The sequence below is a fragment of the Bos indicus x Bos taurus genome, chromosome 11 (assembly GCF_003369695.1).
Source record: "Bos indicus x Bos taurus breed Angus x Brahman F1 hybrid chromosome 11, Bos_hybrid_MaternalHap_v2.0, whole genome shotgun sequence".
NCBI classification, from domain to species: domain Eukaryota; kingdom Metazoa; phylum Chordata; class Mammalia; order Artiodactyla; family Bovidae; genus Bos; species Bos indicus x Bos taurus.
Genome location: NC_040086.1, coordinates 28,866,023 through 28,887,219, shown reverse-complemented (window position 1 = coordinate 28,887,219; position 21,197 = coordinate 28,866,023). Strand labels below are relative to the sequence as shown.

At 40.1% G+C, this 21,197-nt stretch overlaps 1 protein-coding gene across 5 annotated transcripts in view; it reads right to left on the bottom strand.

Annotated features, from left to right (window-relative positions):
- SOCS5 (suppressor of cytokine signaling 5) overlaps positions 1 to 20,170 on the bottom strand; it is a 69,234-nt gene extending 49,064 nt beyond the window's left edge. The window contains exon 1 of one of the 5 annotated variants that reach the window (XM_027555184.1): positions 19,918 to 20,170. The gene's annotated coding sequence lies outside the window, so the exon portion shown is untranslated. Of the gene's footprint in view, positions 1 to 18,794; positions 19,322 to 19,387; positions 19,489 to 19,631; positions 19,894 to 19,917 lie in introns of those variants that run through there. The other 4 variants (XM_027555183.1, XM_027555188.1, XM_027555186.1 and 1 more) reach the window with 4 other exon arrangements.
- Positions 20,171 to 21,197: the final 1,027 nt, after the last annotated feature.

Sequence of the window (21,197 nt, the reverse complement as noted above, 5' to 3'; positions counted from 1 at the left end):
AAAGCCCATGCAGCAACAGAGACTCAGCATAGCCAAAAATAAATAAAGAAAATACAAGTTTTTAAAAATATGAAAATGGTTAGATCTCACCGGAGAACATAACTTACGCAGATTCATCACAGTTCATCAATAAGTTGAATTAACTTTATCACTCAGAACAATATTCTTAGAAATCAAATAGTGTTAGTACCTCAACACCACCTGGCCTAGAGTTGCTATCAGTGCCTGAAAAGAAAGAGTGCAAGAATGCAAGAAAAGATAAGAGTGCCTGTCTTAACTCCCAGACCTCCAATCTAGAAGTCAAAGACAACAAATCATCTGAACAATTACTGAATGGCAACTCTCTAGCAGGCACTGCAGTACATGGATTACCTTATTTAGTTCTCACAACAAGTCTGGGAAGTAGCTAGTTATTATCACAATTTTAATGATAAGACAATGGAGACTGCAGAGATTAAAAGATTTGCGCACAGCTATAGAGTCTTTCACAAAGTCTAAAAATAAGGTAATCGAAGAAGAATGTACTACCTTGAGCCTTCAGGAAAACAGTCTGATTAGCTGGACCCTAATTATTCACATCCCATTTGCAGAGGCAGCCCTGCAGTGAAGATGTGAGCTATCAAACTATTATGGCTTGATACTATTAAGAAATAATTTGCTTGTTTCCCATAGGAGTCTTCAGTAACTTTGCGTAGAATGAAATCAGTTCCCCTGACCAAAATAAGTTTCTGGATCTGCAACTGCTAAGGAATAGACACCAGACTGTCCAAGTTAAGGTCATTCTCTGAGGTCTGATATAAATGGTACTTCCCTGGAAGACATGTCTAGTTCTTTATTCATTAACCACAACATTCCTTTGTCTCTTCTTTGGTATATTAACTTTCTCCATTGGATTTCTAGCATGTTCTATATATAGCAAAAAATGTGAAGCTGAGTCACTAGAGTGAGTTCCTAAAGAGCACCAGGTCCATACACTTTAAGATGCCAGGGACTGAGACAGCAAATGTAGTATTTTATTGAGAAAAGTAAAGTCTATGACTTCTTTTTTATACCATAAGGGTATCCACATCTACAAGGAGGTGCACAGTAACAGGTGGCTGAGAAAGCAACACAAAAACTTTAAAAAAAAAAAAAAGGGAGGGAGAAAGAAAGCAATATTAATCTCTTCAAGTGTACAAAGCAGTGCTTGATAGAAATTCCACAATTTTAAACTATGAAACATGGGAGACTGCCTTAAAATAGAAAAAATTAGGATATATATCATACATATAATGTAAGAATAAATAAATGTTTTACTAAATCTATACTGTAAAGCTCAAGTTAAAGTATCTGCAAAAGTGGAGAACAGGCATGATTAAGATGAGAAAAACTACAATCACTTAAATCCTTCTGCCCTTATCCTCCATTCATTTTATCAGAATTTTAAAAATTGGAGAAGACTGTTGAGAGTCCCTTGGACTGCAAGGAGATCCAACCAGTCCATTCTAAAGGAGATCAGCCCTGGGTGTTCTTTGGAAGGAATGATGCTAAAGCTGAAACTCCAGTACTTTGGCCACCTCATTCGAAGAGCTGACTCATTGGAAAAGACTGATGCTGGGAGGGATTGGGGGCAGGAGGAGAAGGGGACGACAGAGGATGAGATGGCTGGATGGCATCACTGGCTCGATGGACCTGAGTCTGAGTGAACTCTGAGAGTTGGTGATGGACAGGGAGGCCTGGCGTGCTGCGATTCATGGGGTCACAAAGAGTCAGACATGACTGAGCGACTGAACTGAACTGAACTGAGCCATTCTTCCACTGTTGATTCTGCTTAATAAATTTACCCTTGTTAATTAAAGTGCTTTTAATTAAAAATAGTATGAATTGCATAAATCTACCTTAAAAAATTATTTTTCCATGTGCATATTTGCAATAAGAGATCTGAAATGATTAAAGGTAACCATGGAAACCTCATTTTCAGATATTAAGCTTTCTTCCTTTCTTTTGAACTTTCTTCTTTATAGCTTTCGGTATGGCTTGAAAATTAAAATATGATGATATGCTGTACCAAAAGTTACAAAGGTTTTTAGGGAATTCCCTGGTAGTCCAGTGGTGAGAACTGTGCACTTTCACTGCTGACGGCCTGAGTTTGATCTCTGGTCAGAGTACTAAGATTCCACAAGCCACACAACAAAAAAAGTTTTTAAAAAGAAGAAAAATTAAAATGAAATTTTACATTTCCATTTCCAGTTATGATGGAGTAACTGATACAGGGCTAGACCTCCTGCTGTGAAAAACCATCAATCTGGGCAATACATATTAAATATTATTTTCAGATGTTGCACAACAGGCAGCATCAGACTGCGATTATTCAGAGGAGGGATTTAAAGACTCATGAACACCCTGGTTTTCTGCATGTACCTGGGAAGGGAAATCTCCAAAGAACAGAGATCTCACTGAGTTGAAAAAATAGAACTTCATGTTTGAGGCCACTGAAGTCACTGGAATTTAAAGAAAATACAAGAAAGAAAGGAGTTATGTTGAGAAAATGTTTCAAAAACCTGTAGAGAGATCTCCTAATTCTTTGCCAAGACTAAGCTGAATATGCACAAGGCAAGACTCCATGAGGCCAAACAAAAAACTCTGGGGAAAGAACAGCTATGGAGCATGTGCTGAACAACTATCTGGAAGACATTCAAATTCCTGGCAGCTGGAGAGAGGGGACCTCAATGATGACTATTACATGCATTTGGTAGAGATCTCAGAAAGGCCATGCCTTGGTATTCAGATCAGATTAGATCAGTCGCTTAGTTGTGTCGGACTCTTTGCGACCCCATGAATCGCAGCACACCAGGCCTCCCTGTCCATCACCAACTCGTGGAGTTCACTCAGACTCATGTCCACCCAAGTCAGTGATGCCATCCAGCCATCTCATCCTCTGTCGTCCCCTTTTCCTCCTACCCCCAATCCCTCCCAGCATCAGAGTCTTTTCCAATGAGTCAACTCTTCCCATCAGGTGGCCAAAGTATTGGAGCTTCACCATCAGTCCTTCCAAAGAACACCCAGGACTGATCTCCTTTAGAATGGACTGGTTGGATCTCCTTGCAGTCCAAGGGACTCTCAAGAGTCTTCTCCAACACCACAGTTCAAAAGCACCAATTCTTCGGCACTCAGCCTTCTTCACAGTCTAACTCTCACATCCATACATGACCACTGGAAAAACCATAGCCTTGACTAGATGAACCTTTGTTGACAAAGTAATGTCTCTGCTTTTGAATATGCTATCTAGGTTGGTCATAACTTTCCTTCCAAGGACTAAGCGTCTTTTAATTTCATGGCTGCAGTCACCATCTGCAGTGATTTTGGAGCTCAGAAAAATAAAGTCTGACACTGTTTCCCCTGTTTCCCCATCTATTTCCCATGAAGTGATGGGACGAGATGCCATGATCTTCGTTTTCTGAATGTTGAGCTTTAAGCCAACTTTTTCACTCTCCACTTTCACCTTCATCAAAAGGCTTTTTAAGTTCCTCTTCACTTTCTGCCATAAGGGTGGTGTCATCTGCTTATCTGAGGTTATTGATATTTCTCCCGGCAATCTTGATTCCAGTTTGTGTTTCTTCCAGTCCAGCGTTTCTCATGATGTACTCTGCATAGAAGTTAAATAAACAGGGTGACAATATACAGCCTTGATGTACTCCTTTTCCTATTTGGAACCAGTCTGTTGTTCCATGTCCAGTTCTAACTGTTGCTTCTTGACTTGCATACAAATTTCTCAAGAGGCAGATCAGGTGGTCTGGTATTCCCATCTCTTTCACAATTTTCCAGTTTCTTGTGATCCACACAGTCAAAGGCTTTGGCATAGTCAATAAAGCAGAATTACATGTTTTTCTGGAACTCTCTTGCTTTTTCCATGATCCAGCGGATGTTGGCAATTTGATCTCTGGTTCCTCTGCCTTTTTCTAAAACCAGCTTGAACATCAGGAAGTTCACGGTTCACATATTGCTGGAGCCTGGCTTGGAGAATTTTGAGCATTACTTTACTAGCGTGTGAGATCTTAGCTAGTCCTAGAGTAAATAAAATTGCTGAAAACCAAAGATAAAGAGAAAATCTTTAAGGCAGCCAGAGGAGGGGGAAAAAGACATATTACATCAAATGAACAATAGTAAGAATGACCACTAACTTATCAGAAACAACTTAACAGAGTAATGAAATGATGATTTTAAAATGCTACAAGAAAAAAAAAAAAAAAGCTGCCAACTTAAAATTCTACATCCAGCATAAATATCCTTCAAAAATGAAGGCAAAAGAGAGCAACAAAGTCCAGAATTGTCCTCCTGACACAAACAAGTAGACAAGTAGACAAAACATAAATCAATTATTTTCAGACACTAGGTAACAGGCAGTATGGAAATATGACCTCTGAAAGAAGGGAAACAAATGAGGTCAACCCAAAGACTGCCCTAGTTTTCTGTTTGGAACAACAACAAAAGGAGGGGGAACCCAAACAGAGTCAACAGTCTCACCGAGTTCAGGTCACAGAGCTCAGAATTTATGGAGTCTGAGATGGGTAGGATTTGCAGGGCATATGATTATAAAGCTAGAAACTAAACGGAAACCCTCAACAATGTACAGAAGAGGCCTCTGAGTTTCTGGCTAAACACCAATCTGCATATGTGTGTTATGTAAACCTATGAGACTCTCAGAGGAAAACTTCTAAGAAAAAAACAAATATTAAAGGAGCTCCAACAACTCCCAGAGTTTACACAGGGCCAGGATCATTCCGTTTCCACCAGCCAGGATGAATAAACCGTGATGAACACGTAAGGCAATCAAATGAGACACAAGAAGGAACATGCCTCAGTAATGGGCCCAAACTAGCCCTAAACTAAAAGCTATTCTAGAACCGCCCAAAACCAAAACCCCAAAAACCCCGAAAACAAAAGTCAAAAGATCAAGCTGATCCACAAAGTAACTGCCTGCCAGAATTAAACTTAATACTCAAAAAAGGAAAAAAGAAAAAAAACAAATATTCAATACCATAATCCCATAAGAAATTACCAAATGTATGAAAAAATAAGAAATGGTCATCTATAATCAGGATCCAGGAGTGGCAGGGATAAAGAGAATTTTAATAAAAGGACTTCAAAATAGCTATTAGAAAAGAGTTCAAAGGCTTAAAGGAAAACACAGACGTAATAAAAAGAAAAACCCTAACAGAAAAGTGGAAATTAAGTATATCTGACAGAAGAATTTAACTGGATGGGTATAACAGTTTGTTAGACAAAGGAGAATTTTTAAAAATCTGTGTTCTTGAAGACTGGTTAACATAAACCTTTTACAATGAAAAAAAGAAAAAAAGATTGGAAGAAAAATGAAAAGAGCTTCAGTGATCCTGTGAATTAATATTAAGTGGCTAAATGACCATACGTAGGACTGCAGTCTTAGGAAAAAAGAAATACTTGGGAACTTAAAAATCTGAAGTTAGATGGCTAAAAATTTTGCAAATATGGTGAAACAATATACCCACAGATCTAAAAGTTCAATAAAATGCAAGAATAAACATAAAACCACACCAAGGAACATCATAATAAAGTTGCTGAAAACCAGCGATAAAGAGAAAACCAGCCAAATGGAAAACACACACTACATATAGGGAAACAAACATAAAAATCACCACAGAATTCCTATCAGAAATTATGCAAATGAGAGGGTAGGAAAATAACATCTTTAAGGTACTAAAAGAGGGGAAAATCCTAAAAGACTAGAATTCTGTAACTATTAACAATAACTTCCCAAACTGAAGGCAAAATGAGAGAAAGTAAGAGGAGAGACGGAAAGAGAGAATGTTGCACTAAAGGAAATGTTAACAGTTTTTCAAACAAAAGGAATATGATACTACATACAAACCTGAATCCACATGAAGAAATGATTAAAATGAGAGAAATATGAAAGACATTTTTCTCACCTATAATGGTCTAAAAGGTACAACTGCCTAAAAAGGCAAAAAAACCAGCAACAGGGTTAAAGCACACATATCAAAATGTATGACAAAAATGCACAAAAGATGGGAAGGAGAAGCTGGAAGAGTAATATTATGTATGATTCTTACTTATGAAGCGGCATGATAGTATTTGATGGCAGCCCTTAAGTATAAGGGCTACCACTAAAAAATTTTAAGAAAAATGTTATAAACCAATAGAAAAAATAAAATGGAACCATAAAAAATAACCCATCCAAACAAAGACAAGGACATTAAGGAAAAAAAGAATAATAAACAGTAACATGATACATTTTAATCCAACCTTATCAATAATTACATTCAGTGTAAATGGTCTAAGGTAGTTGTTGGCAATCTTTCTCTATGAAGAACCAGAAAATATTTTATGCTTTGGTCTCTGTCCCAACTACTTAACCTCACCACCTGCAGCACAACAGCAACTACAAGCAATGGGTAAACGAATGAGCATGATCATGCTCCAACAAAACCTTACATACATAAACAGGTGGTAGAGTTTCATCTGACAGCCAAACGTTACCAACTCCTGGTCTAAACACACCAAATTAAGAGAGACATTATCAGACTGGATTTAAAAAGTTAGATGCAACTACACACTGTTTACAAGAAACCTACTTTGACTATAATGATAGACAGGTTAAAAGCTTTTAAAAGGATGGAAGAAAATATACCATGCAACAATGGTAAATATACCATTAATCAAAAGAACACAGAAACTTCAGAACAAGGGAAATTACCAGGAATAAGAAAGGACAGTTCATGGAGGCCAATTCATTAACAAGGCTTACAAAGTGAAAAGTGAAGTCGCTCAGTTGTGTCCGACTCTTTGCGACCCGTGGACTGTAGCCCACCAAGCTCCTCCATCCATGGGATTCTCCAGGCAGGAGTACTGGAGTGGGTTGCCATTTCCTTCTCCAGGGGATCTTCCCGACCTAGGGATTGAACCCAGGTCTCCCACACTGCAGGCAGACACTTTAACCTCTGCGCCACCAGGGAAAGCCCTTGATTGTTAACAAGGCTTAACAATCCTAAATACGTATGCACCTAAGGGTGCTGTAACAATGCTTGAAACACGGAACAAAATCTGATAGAACTCAAAAGAGAAGCAGAGAAATCCAAAATTGTAGGTGAAAACCTCAGCTGTGCTCTCAGCAACTGATAGAACAGGCAAAAAAACTGGTAAAAATATAAGAAGATTACAAAGGCCAATCTAACCTAATTGACATTTAGAGAACATTCCACACAGCAACAGGAGAATACACATTCTTCTCAAATATACACTGAACATTCACCACGATATACCATCTGTTGGGCCATAAAATAATAAAAAAGCCTAAGTTGCCTGGAATTATTAGGTTTGTTCTATAATCACAATGGCATTAAATGAAAACACAGTAACAAAATAGCTGAAAAATTCCAAATAGGTTAATTATTTGACAAAACTCTTTGAAACAATCTATGGGCCAAAGAAAAATTATAAGAGAAATTAGGAACTATTTTGAATGTAATGGTAATGAAAATTTATGGCTTTAAATGTTGATCATTTTTCAAAAAATTAAAAATCAATGATTTAAGTTTTCACTTTAAAAACTACAAAATGTCGAGCAAATTAAAACCAAAGTATAGAGGAAGTAAGGAATTAGTAAAAGATAAAAAAACTTAAATCATGAAATAGAAAACAGATAAATCCCAGAGCAAATCAACATAACCAAAAGTCAATTTTTGGAAAGGACTGATAACCCCTAGCTAGAGTAATCAGGAGGGAAAAGAAAATAAATCCAACAACCAGGAATCAAAGAGGGAACACCAGTACATATCTTACATTAAAAGAAAATACGGTTTCATAAAATGTGTAATTTATTTTTCAAGATGATAAATTCGACAAGTTAGATGAAGCAAATTCCTCACAAGACACAAATTACCAAAACAGACACCAAAAGAAATAGAAAATCTGAAGAGTCTTAGACCTATCCCTTTAAAAATCAAATCCTTGATTAAGAACCTTTCTACAAAGAAAACTCCCAGGTCCAGATGACTTCACTGGTGAGGTCTATCGAACACTTAAGGAAGAACATCAATTGTACCCAAACTCTTCCCTTAAAAAAAGGAAGAGGGAACACTGCTGGTAGGAGTATAAATTGGGAAACCCGCCTTGGAAATTGTTCTGTTAGTTTCTCATGTTAAACACACCTATCCCATACACCTAGCAATTGCACTTCTAGGCATTCACCCAAACATACGTGTCACAGAAAGCCTGTATGGGTATGTTCAAAGCAGCTTTCCTCATAACAGCTGAAAACTGCAACAATGCTTACTTTTATAGTAATAAACCACAGTATATCTATACAATGAAACACTAGTCAGCTAACTGAAAGGAATTAAACACTATTACATGATCACACTGTTACATGTATCAGGATGAATTTATATTTCAAACAAGAGCTTTATATAATTTTTATGCCCAGGAAAGTTTGAGAACTACCGGTATAGAAGTACATAATACAAAAACAAAAGAAAACATAAGGAATTTGGATGGTATATAAATTAATCACTGCCACATACATCATAATTACATCATAACCTATACGTAACAGTTGTCATCTTCCATAATTGCTTAATTGCTATTTAAATCATGTTATGATACTCCTCTGTTCACATTCAACTTTCTACTTATTTACTTTGCTGCTGCTGCTGCTAAGTCACTTCAGTTGTGTCCGACTCTGTGCGACCCCATAGACAGCAGCCCACCAGGCTCCCCCATCCCTGGGATTCTCCAGGCAAGAACACTGGAGTGGGTTGCCATGTCCTTCTCCAATGCATGAAAGTGAAAAGTGAAAGTGAAGTCCCTCAGTCGTGTCTGACTCTCAGTGACCCCATGGACTGCAGCCCACCAGGCTCCTCCGTCCATGGGATTTTCCAGGCAAGTGTACTGGAATGGGGTGCCATTGCCTTCTCCAACTTATGTACTTTAAGGAGTACTAACTCCAAATTTTAGTTTTCAGTCATTTAACACTAATTTATCATGAACCACATCCCAAACTGTGCATTTTAGATAAAGAATCCTGTTCACCAGTTCCTTTGCTTTTCATAAAGTTCTACCTTCTTGGTACATACTGTTTTGCCTAGTTCTTTAATAGTGTTATTCTTACTTTTTGCTGCACAGCCTTGTCTTGCTACCTCCTTTAAAACTGAACCAAAAACTCATCTTTTCCACTAAGTACTAAACCACCTCAGATTCTTTCCAAATTCCCTCGGCACTTGAAGACCTAGCTCCTAATAGATATATTTATTTTACTGAATTTGGACATCTCTTCTTAATGACTCACCAACTCCATCCCCTGGATTAAAAGAGTAGAACCTTGGGGGAGAACTGAAAAGATTATAGACTTCTTCAAGGCTCTTTCTCTTGTGCCGTTTTTACTTTTCCCTCATAAGAGTAGCCATTCTATTGCCAGAGACTTGAGCTCCATAGGGCTGGAAAGGTAGGAAAGAGAGGTAAAGAGATGGTTAATTAGAGCTGCTCTGGCCGAGATTTTAAAGGTAAAAAAAGCCTTTGGGCTTCAGTATCTGTTCAGACAACCCCGCCAGCTGAAGAAAGCAAACAGGATTCCAAAAAGAGACTAAAGTGAAGAATAAGGAAGTGCATTTGTCTACGAATTCCCTGTTATGCTGGATGGCCAGACAGGATGTGGTACACTATTTCAAGGACACTAAAATATTTCTGGCTTGCTGGCAGTAAATATTTCTATGTATTCTTTGTAAGGCTATGTGGTAGGTGTTTGACTAGAGGTGGGCAAAATTTCAAACAAATATTTTAAAATGTCTACATTCTTGAGCTTAGTGTTAACACTGGCAGTTACTTTTTGTTCCGCATGCATTATTATTTAGGAATTATGGTCATTACTTGTCTAATTTCAAAACTTTCAACTACAAACTTTATACCTTCCAAATAATATCTATAAAGCTGACCATGCTCCTGAGCTAGACCCATTATTTCCAACTGATCACTTATTACCTATCCAAAAAGCAAACTACTTATCTGAAAGCAAACTCTGTGTTTCCCTTCTCTCACTTGCACATATTATTCTACCACCAAGTCAGGAACCTTAGACTCATCTTCAACTTCCTTAAACTCCAAACACAAACCAAGTCTGGAGGAGTTAAAACTCCTATGTACCACTGAAATCAGTGCTCTTGTTTCTATCCCTATTACAAATTCAGACCATCATAATCTCATTCTTGAATGACAATTATACAGCCTTATATGGCATCTTTGACTGTGATTTGCCTACCAGAGGCCAGAGGAAATACCTCATTCACTCACTCTACTGTATGTATTGTTGTTGGTTGTTCGGTGGCTAAGTCGTGTCTGATTCTTGTGACCCCATAGACTGTATAGCCTGCCAGGCTCAGGAGTGGGTTGACATTTCCTTCTTCAGGGGATCTTCCCAACTCAGGATCAGGTTTGATCCTGCACTGCAGGTGGATTCTTTACCACTGAGCCACCAGGGCAGCACTGCTGGTGAATAAATGTCTCCATTACCTGCTCCTCTAGGCTGCTCTCTTTATTACACCTATAACTGTTTTTAAAAGACCAAACTATTTTTTATCACTTACTCATCTATAAAAGAAAATAAAAACCCTAGCTTGTACTATTGCATTTTGTTCCCATTCTACCTTGGTTCTAGTCTGACTCCCTAATTTTCTTTTGTACTTATTCTGACAGATCAAACTTCACCCTTTTCCTTAAACACACTATGCCTTTTATTTTTAAGAATCTAGAATAAACAATAACTCAGTCCAGCTTATTTTATTTTTATGAGCACCCTTATACAATTTAAAGCCATTCAGTTCAGTTCAGTTCAGTCGCTCAGTTGTGTCCGACTCTTTGCAACCCCATGAATCGCAGCACACCAGGCCTCCCTGTCCATCACCAACTCCCGGAGTTCACTCAGACTCACGTCCATCGAGTTGGTGATGCCATCCAGCCATCTCATCCTCTGTCGTCCCCTTCTCCTGCCCCCAATCCCTCCCAGCATCAGAGTCCTTTCCAATGAGTCAACTCTTCGCATGAGGTGGCCAAAGTACTGGAGTTTCAGCTTTAGCATCATTCCTTCCAAAGAAATCCCAGGGCTGATCTCCTTTAAAATGGACTGGTTGGATCTCCTTGCAGTCCAAGGGACTCTCAAGAATCTTCTCCAACACCACATTTCAAAAGCATCAATTCTTCGGCTCTCAGCCTTCTTCACAGTCCGACTCTCACATCCATACATGACCACTGGAAAAACCATAGCCTTGACTAGATGGACTTCTGTTGGCAAAGTAATGTCTCTGCTTTTGAATATGCTATCTAGGTTGGTCATAATTTTCCTTCCAAGGAGAAGCATCTTTTAATTTCATGGCTGCAATCACCATCTGCAGTGATTTTGGAGCCCCCAAAAATAAAGTCTGACACTGTTTCCACTGTTTCCCCATCTATTTCCCTTGAAGTGATGGGACCAGATGCCATGATCTTCGTTTTCTGAACGTTGAGCTATGTTCTGAATGTTAAAGCCATTAGCTAAACCTATATAGAAGTGGAGAAACAGACAACACAGTCAACTCTCAATTAGCCTATTTTCATAGCCTTATTAACATGGTCAATGTAGACTACCTGCTGAGCTACTTCCTTATTGTAAGTTACGGTTAAAAAGTCCTCAGTTACTGATGTATTACTCTCCTTTTGATCAACTGGCACAAAGAGAACTACAGCTCAATCTTCTTCACATTCATTCATTCACTTCCTTTCTTTCATCTTGAACATCTTCCTTCACCACTTCTGCTGTTTCTCTCTTGTACTTTTCTCTTCCTACTTAAAGTTTTCACAGCATCTTCTTTGTCCATCCTTCTCAAGAGAATCGGTATTTCTCTATCACTCTTACTGATAGAACACTTAAAAATTTACAAAGTACTTTCACATTTACCTACTCACTTGGTTCTTGGAACCTCATTTTTTGAGGGTGCCAAAATCAATAAATACAAAATACGTGTAACAGTTTATACACGATAGATGTCATCCTTATAAGTGAAATATAAAATATTTTCTTACATTTTAACTCACATTTAAAGAAACTACAATTTCTCTCTTCACCTTCTCATCTCTTAAAACAGTTCAAGCCTTCTCCTACTTTCATAGCAAGAACATTAATGCCTGTTTCAATGTTATCCAAATGTTTTCACACCCCTCTTTCAGACCACTAGGAGAGCCCATGTCTCTGGACTCCTACTCTGGTGTCTTTTCCACCCAAAAACTGTTTTTTGTTAATGTTTCCCTTAGTAATGCCCATTAATAATCCAGCATTTTATAAAGTCAACAGGAGAAACATTTTACGGGCAGCCAGCACTAACAGTAAGACTATACAATACACTAAAACATTTTTATTGTTGTTTAGTTGCTAAGTCATGCCCAACTCTTTGCAACTTCATGGACTGTATCCTGCCAGGCTCCTCTGTCCATGGGATTTCCCAGGCAAGAATACTGGAGTGGGTTGCCATTTCCTTCTCCAGGGGACCTTTCCGACCCAGGGATTGAACCCCTGTCTCCTGCTTGGCAGGCAGATTCTTTACTATTGAACAGCCTAGGAAACCCAAAACATCCCTAGTTTTCCTTAAAAATCAATAATTTAAGGAACGTCTTTAAGTCCTCTCAGAATACCTAGACACTGTCTCTTCTGGTAATGACATCCAAAGCTGCCACAGCAAAGGAGTACAACCGCATTCCATAAACCCTAAATGATGACAAGTTTGAAGAGCTGCCCCCTAATATATCCGGAAATGTTTAGGGTTAACAATAAAAAAAAAAACCAGGGCCTCAGTCCCAATTCTACCACATACTGGCCAACTTGGGAAAGTTACTTAACTTTTCTGAATCAAACTTCCTCTTTGATAAAACTGAATGCCACCTACATTTCGAAACCGTTAAAACAGAATTAAATCAAAGCACGATGGCAAATCTCTTGGCCTGGAACATAACAGTAAAAATGGTAACCCCTTGTGTAATTATTTTCATGTACAACAACATTCTTGTTTTCAGAACCTGGCCCCACAACACTCAACATGCTCCTCCTTGGACTTTGTGGCCAAGCAGTAACTAGAACGAATGCCTTCAAGGAAGTTATCGCCATGACTTCTGGATCCCCTTCCTGGGTCACAGCTCAGGCTATAAATATAATTTGGACTATCTTCTCCTAAATGCATTATCTTGTTCTCTGCCACACAAAAACTCATCCAAGGATGTTCCGGTAGCTTCTTCTTGTTGGCTTGGCTTTTAACTGCTTGGAACGACACACGGAGTCAGCTGCAGTCAGCTGCAAATCTGGCAACTTTCAATGCCAGTATGTCTTTAAACCATTTATAAAAATGTTAAATAAAATTAGTCCCAGCACCAATCATCTGAAGAGTAATAAGGATGGCCTACTTCTCATGTTAATAACCAAGGTCAAAGACTAAATAAATAATTAGATAAATTAGCTCCCCTTTGACTACATGCATATTTTAACTCTTACAGCACCTGGACTTCTCCCAACAGGTTATATTTAATGTTTACTAAGTTTATCCTTCAGCAGTTTTCCTGATACAAAGACACACCTAGTACACAGAACCTAGGACCAATGCTAGGGCTAAAACTCCTACCAAAGCCCAGTTGCCTTCAACATTCTCTCTCCAACTTCTAATTCTTAACTTTCTTCCTCTGACTACCTGCCGCATATGCAGGCCTGAAGTTCAGTTCCCAAATCATTTTCATTCCATCATTTTATCTTTCATGTTCCATTTTAAGCCTGTGTATTTATATGTATAATTTAAATAAGCTTCTATCCTTTTCAATTGGCTTGAAATACCACATATGAATTCTTGATTACCACCTCTAACTGAAGACTCTGGCTCAGATTAGAAAGACTGGATATTATTCCTGTATGCAGGCATGCATGCTTAGTCGCTCAGTCATGTTGAGCTCTTTGTGACTCCATGGACTGTAGCTCCACCAGGCTCCTCTGTCCAAGGAATTCTCCAGGCTAGAATACTAGAATGGGCAGCCATTCCCTTCTCCAGGGGATCTTCCCGACTCAGAGATCAAACTCTACCTCCCCAGTCTCCTGCATTGCAGAAAGATTCTTTACCATCTGAGCCACAAGGGAAGCTCTGTAGTTTTCCAATAAAATAAGGAAGTTATTATTTGAAGACAATCCCAGAGCAGATAAACTCATTTCAAAAATAACTGTTTCAAAATTATTTTCACCACTGCTTTTCTTATTAGTTTTGATAAAGATACAGTAACTGAATGACATCTCACCAAAGGGAAGGTAAATTTAATTTTGATGTGAACCAGCATGTAAGTAAAATGCTTATATACTATTAGTGAACTTGCAGACATATATTCTCCCTATATGTATTTAGCAATCATGTCACTATGGTTTCCCTCAGGGCATTCCTCAGAATTTGTCACCTGCATGGAGAATTGCTGTTGTTTAGCCTCTAAGTCATGTCCAACTCTTTGCGACCCCATGGACTGCAAACCACCAGGCTCCTCTGTCCATGGGATTTTTCAGGCAAGAATACTGGATTGGGTTGCCATTTCTCCTGACCCAGAAATCAAACCCACGTTTCCTGCACTGCAGGCAGATTCTTTACCACTGAGCCACCAGGGAAGACCAGGTGGAGAGTAAAGACAGGTAACTTTCAGTTAAACTATTCAGATGCAAACTTACCCAACACCAACAGTCCAACTCAGCCAATTACCCTTCAAGATTACTTCTGCTCTAACCAGATACAAAAACCCTTTCCCCTCTTTAAAAGTAGGATAGCTGGATAACTCAGATGAAAAATTCATGATTAAGTGGAGCAAGGCAAATGATTTACATTTTCCCTGTCACTCTCTAACATCTACACTGAGGCTAAGAAAAGTAGTCTGCATGGTCTGTATCTACTCAGTCCATATACCCATGAACTTTCAATATGACTAACAGGCAATTCACAACACCATAATTATTTTTAAATACATGAAGAAAACCAACTTAATGAAAAATTGAGTAATGGTTTGTTGTTTTTTTTATTATAGCATGGTATTTACCATATCTTTTGAAACCATATTTAACTAAATATTTTATTCACATAATTAGATTAGATGTGAAGAAAAGATCTGTATGTCTGCTGCTGCTGCTGCTGCTGCGTCGCTTCAGTCGTGTCCGACTCTGTGCAACCCCATAGACAGCAGCCCACTAGGCTCCTCTGTCCCTGGGATTCTCCAGGCAAGAACACTGGAGTGGGTTGCCATTTCCTTCTCCAATGCATGAAAGTGAAAAGTGAAAGGAAAGTCGCTCAGTCGTGCCCAACTCTTAGCGACCCCATGGACTGCAGCCTACCAGGCTCCTCCATCCATGGGATTTTCCAGGCAAGAGTACTGGAGTGGGGTGCCATTGCCTTCTCCAGATCTGTATGTCTAAGTTCTACAAAATTCCTAAAAGTATGTCATGAGGCCAAAAATGAACAGCAAATTGTAGTAATTTCATAATCTTTATTATAACAATTTATCAAAAGAGGACTAAGGGTTGGTCCCTCTCAAACAGTAAAATTCTGTACTAATGAAAGAAAAAGAAAATGACTCTGGAAACTTTTGGTGACTCCATGTAACTCTTAGCCCTGCTGGTCAGCGTTACTTCAGAGTAAAGGGATGACCCATGTGTTTATCATCTGAAGTACCACCAAAAGAATGCCTACCTGAGATCTAAAACAAAATAGCTGAAATCAAGTACTGGCATAATAAAAGTGCTTTTGAGCTACAACTTATTTCTTATTTTAATCTCAAACATGTAAAATAGGCTCAATTCAATGAAATTCTAAAAATAAGGGCAATTTTTAAATATTATGTGATATAACTTAAAAAATAATTGAAATTAATGTAAAAAAAAAAGGTATTAAGAAAAAGTAAGCTCCTGTGTGACTGCTTCCCTGGTGGCTCAGTGGTAAAGAACCGCTGCCAATGCAGGAGATGCAGATTCGATCCCTAGGTGGGGAAGATCCCTTGGAAAAGGAAATGACAACCCACCCAAGTATTCTTGCCTGGGAAATCCCATGGACGGAGGAGCCTGGCAGACTACTGTCCACAGGGTCTCAACGAGTCAGACACGACTTAGCGACTAAGCAACAACAACAAATAGAAGACAAGCTGCTATAACATCAACTGAAGAACCTGATGAGGACGAACTCCAAAATGTCCAGGAGAAAAAATCTGCCACTGTCACCATAAAACACATTTGCTAAACCACATGTTCTTGAGACTAGTGAGATCTGGGCTATAGCAAATCAAAAAGAATTAAATGCTATAAAATTGGAGCTAAACAAATGTTATCACTAAAACCTAATAGTTCAATGAATGAAGTCATCAAAATATCCACTCAATAGAAAATAATGTTCAATGGTTTTCTCATGGTTCCATTGGGAGAAGGGGGTTGCAAATAGTAAAAGACCTTACAGAGACCTGGTTTCCTCATCTAAGTTTAACAAGGAGGCCTGCAGAACTCACTGTATTTTCAACAGAATATCTGCAAATCAACTGTTAACATTTTAATTCTAGAATAATGAAACTTCTACAACGGTCTCCCAGTGACATTCAGAACAGCCACACTCACTATAACTTGACAGATATATCTAACTCAAGTTCCAAGGTGAGCAGACTAATGACTAAAAATAAATAAATAAAGGAGGGCATCATTGCTCTAAGTGTCCCTTAAAGCAGACTGTTATTTGATCATGCATTTATCTAGGAAATTTGTGTAGCCACAAAGTGACTTCATTAATAGCAAGTAAACAATTGGACACATAAGTGCTCGTATATACCTAATGAACATTACAAATGATATCTAATATTTGTTGTACCCTTACTCTGTACTTTTAATCCTCACCAATACCCCTTGAGGGGGTGTATTTACTAACCTCACTTTACATGTGAGGAAACTTAGGTACACAATGGTTAACATAATTTGCCAGGGATCATGATGTTATTATACAAATCCAGTCTTTACTACAACTATGATCAAAATCATGTTTTTATAATTATGCAATTCTACTACTGTTCTTTTTAAAGGTACTAAAATCCATTTTAACAAAATCTCCACACACATATTTAAAATAATAATTTTTGTGTAACTTATTTTTAAAATATCTGAGCCTACCGAACTGAAAAATTTTTAAGCAATTAAGTTTTAGCATAAAAATTACAGAACACTAGCCTACTCTAAGAAGTTCACCTACTATTTCAATCTAGATGACAATGAGAGGGAAACATCAGCACTTGCACTAACAATGCTGCATACTGTTTTAAAATGTTCAATAAAAGCTCATCTTATTGTATATCATTTCATGTATAATAGTAGTCAACCCAAGTTTCCCCATCCTTAGAAGGGAACAACATCACCCATAATCCTAAAACCACTTATAGTGGGCACCAGAATGCTTTAGAAATAAACAATGTGAACATGATAACGTAGAAAAACCCTGCACTCGAGTCCAGAGACCTGCCACCAATCGTGGCTCATCACTAGCTAGCATTTTAGACCCTTCCACTGGTCTGGGTCTCAGTCTTCTGATCTGCAAAATAATCATATCCAAATTCTACTCTTCCAGCTCTAGAAGAAATGTGACTCATACACATAAATCTTTTTTCCAAGCTTCCTATTCTCACTCTTTTAGTTATTACCATTACTTTGCAGGCATTATGCATTATTTTTCCTTATTTTGACAATGGGCGAATAGCCCGTTCTAAACAAAGCTAAGAGGAGAAAGCCTTTCTGACCACTGGTTTGCCATAAATGAGTCTGAAGGTGAATAATGTAGAAGCTATTATAATGTTAAAAGGTGTTAGGTTTCAATATTTCAGGCTACTGTTTTGTGTGCCAGTACATTCTCCCTAAGGACAAATAGTAAAATTCAAGGACAATAGGGAGAAAAAAATTTAATTTTCTATTATTTATTCAATAACTAAGAAGGTGCCAAGTGAATATAACTAACAACCTTTTGCAGAAATGTTTTCTCTGACAGATGAATTACATTTTACATCAAAGTGAAAATATGATCTACAAAATTTTCTCTTATGCTTAAATACTCCCTTAAAAAAAAAAACTTTTATTTTATAAATTGTGATGAATCAGTAAGATATATGATTGTGAAAAAATTAAAAATCTAGCTGTGAAATTCTTAGCTTCCTCTTCTAAGAGACATGAAGAACCTCCGTGGGCTGCCACAGAGGTAGATTCTGTGGACTAACCCTGGTATGAATTTTCTATGCTCTTAACTCATTTTCAAGAGTGTTATGCAAATACAAGATTATTAAACTTAAACTAAGCTTCAGACAATAAAATTCCCAACTGTTAGAAAAATCAAGCTGATTTTTGTATTGCTTTCGAGAGCTGCTAGCCTACCAAATATCTTCCCAGTTCAACAAAGTTAAAATATTTTAAACTTCTATAAAATTTGTGGTTCAATTTTATATGACCTTGTAAAGAAACAATTAAAAACAAGGGAAAGAAAGCCCGTGAATTACTTATTAATCTTATAGAATAAAAGTCATTAGCAACCTGTAATAATAGTACACATCAGTCTAAACGTTAAACTGGAAGGAAGTAAACCACTGCTATGGATGGAGAGACCTGAAGGAGGGATCTTCAGCAGATGCAGAAGCTGCTACAAGAGGTGCAGTTTGCGAATTTCAAGGTGCAGTTTGAGCAAAAATAATAACCGGGAAAACACCATCGAACGCATACATACATTTTAGAAGGTAGCTGCCAAGGTCCACCTTTTGGTTGGAATGCCGAAAGAAAATGTCAAAAATCACCTCGTGACTCCAATCCTCCAGCCTTTCAAAGTTCAGAACCAAGCCAAGATGAGCGCTTAAACTGTTTCTGAGCATCCTTCTTTAAATACAACGCCCTCTCCAGAAAGTCACTTCGCCTCAGCTACTTGAATTCCCAAATCCCAGTACCAAAGAATCTTAGGAGCCTAAGTAGTTGAAGAGGGTCTTCCAGCTCCAGCCTGAGCATCCCTTTCCACCTCGAGTTAAACTCCGGAGGTGCTCCAGACACTTCCCCCAGCCAAGTTTCCCAGTTCCCTCTCATCTCCCGGTGGACCTTCTCGTTGACCTTGAGGACCCCCGGATTGGAGCCTCAGAGCCCAGTATCTTGACGGGTGCCCTCTTCCATGCAGCGCGGGCAAATGCCCCACAGTCTCTGGTGACCCCCGAGATTGGCCATGACCCTGATCATGAACGCCCTCCGACTAGCCTGGAGCGATCCCTCTCCCCTTAGGCGCCCCACATTCCTCCAACCAGAAAAATTATTCAACGAAATGCATTGAAAGCCTACCAAGCGCAAGCTCCCACTATGCGCCTCACGGTCTGCACCGAGCTCGAGGCCCGGGTCCGCCGTCCCCCGCCCGTCGTCCTCTTCCCGGCCAGAGGGCCGGAGCTGCCTCCGCCCGGGATGTGGAAGCGCCGGCCAGAGACGGACTGCGCCCGGCGCGAGCACCTGGGGCCGGAGAGGCGGCAGCTAACGGCGGCGCGGGGGCCGGGGAGCGCTCACCAACCAGGTCGGCCGCGGGGACACTCACCGGTCGGGGCGCGCGGGGCGGCCTCATCCAGGGGCACCTGCGGCCAGGCAGGACGGGCCCGGACGGCGCAGTCACCGAGAGCGAGTCTGCCGGCCAGCCCGCCGGTCCCGTCCGGCTCCCAGTGACTGCCCGAGTGAGCGCAGTCTCGCTTCCTCCGGACGGAGCCCGGGGACCCCAGCTCTGCCGGATGCCCCCTCCAGGCCCCCACCCCTTTCCCGGGCCGCCTCCCCCTCTTCACCCTTTACCCCTCCCCCCACCCCCCAACCCCCACCGGAATGGAAAATACCTCCCGGGGCGGGGGGCGGTGGCGGCACGCCTCTCTGAAGGGCAGCCTACCGTGACCAATAGCAGACGGGGCTCTGGAGGGGCGGGATTCCTAGCGGCCAATCCGAAGGTGTGTAGGTGAAGGCCGAAGGAGGGAGGCTGGGAGCGAGAGTTGGACGGCCCGGGAGTCAGGGAGGTCCGGCCGCTCGGGTACGCTCTGTGCGCGGCTGCCATTTTGGAGTCGGGCCGCTGCGACGGCGGCCGGGTCCGGCCCGGGGGAAAGGGAGGAGCCAGTCAGATGGGAGATATGAGGTCACGTGGGCTTGAGGGGCGGAGTAAAGCGGGCCCAAGGGGAGGAGTCGGCGGCGGCGAGTCTCTGGATCTGAGCAGGGTCACGTGGTCCGAGAAGGGGCAGTGGTGGGCTTGAGGGCGGAAGGTCAGCCTTGAAGTGGTGGGAGGAGGAACGCTTTGTCCCTGGTTTCAACTCTGTTAGGGAAAAGGAAAGGAAAAATGTTGAATGGAGGCCTGAGTTCCTTGTCGGAAAAGTGAATGAGTCTCCCTAGTTCCCTCCAGCAAGGAGCCTATTACTAAATTCCAAGATCCACGGGAACCTAGGCACTTCGTTTAATTCAAGTAATCCCATCCCTATTGCCAGCTGTCACGAACATGACTCAGATCGGATGGGTGTCTCCCACTTTTTGCTTGCAGTTTGGCTGGAAGGGCCCCCCGCCCTAGAAATGGCTAAAAGGATAAAAGCATAGTTGAGGTAGTCCAACTCCACCAGGACAGGCCATCTGGACTTATAGAAGCCTTGTCATTCACAAACTTACCGACCTCTTTTGTGTTAGACATACCATGGTCGTATTACAACACCTCCAAACAAAACAAACTATGAGACCCTGTCTGGCTCTCAGCCGTATTTCAATTCTTGCTTCCAGTACAGACTAAATTATGTTCCTTACTAATCCACTGAAAGTGCCCCTCTCAAGGCCACCAGTGACATCCATATGATCGAGTTCAAGGGTCGCTTGTATAAAGTGATCTCTTGCAGTAGTTTCTAAGGTCTCCCCTCACTCCAGTTTCCCTAAAACCATAAACTCTCAGATTGTATTTCTTTTCAGTTAACCTTTCTAATTCAATTGTGTTGGCTTTTTAAGAGAGTCCCAGGATCTAATCCTTAGTCCTCTGCTTAGTAGGTACAGAGTCATTCTGCTGCACACTATGGTGGTCTAACCATTCTGATGACTGAGTGTACCTTTAATGAGGTTCCAATCTGCCTGTCTTAGTGCTTTTGGATATCTC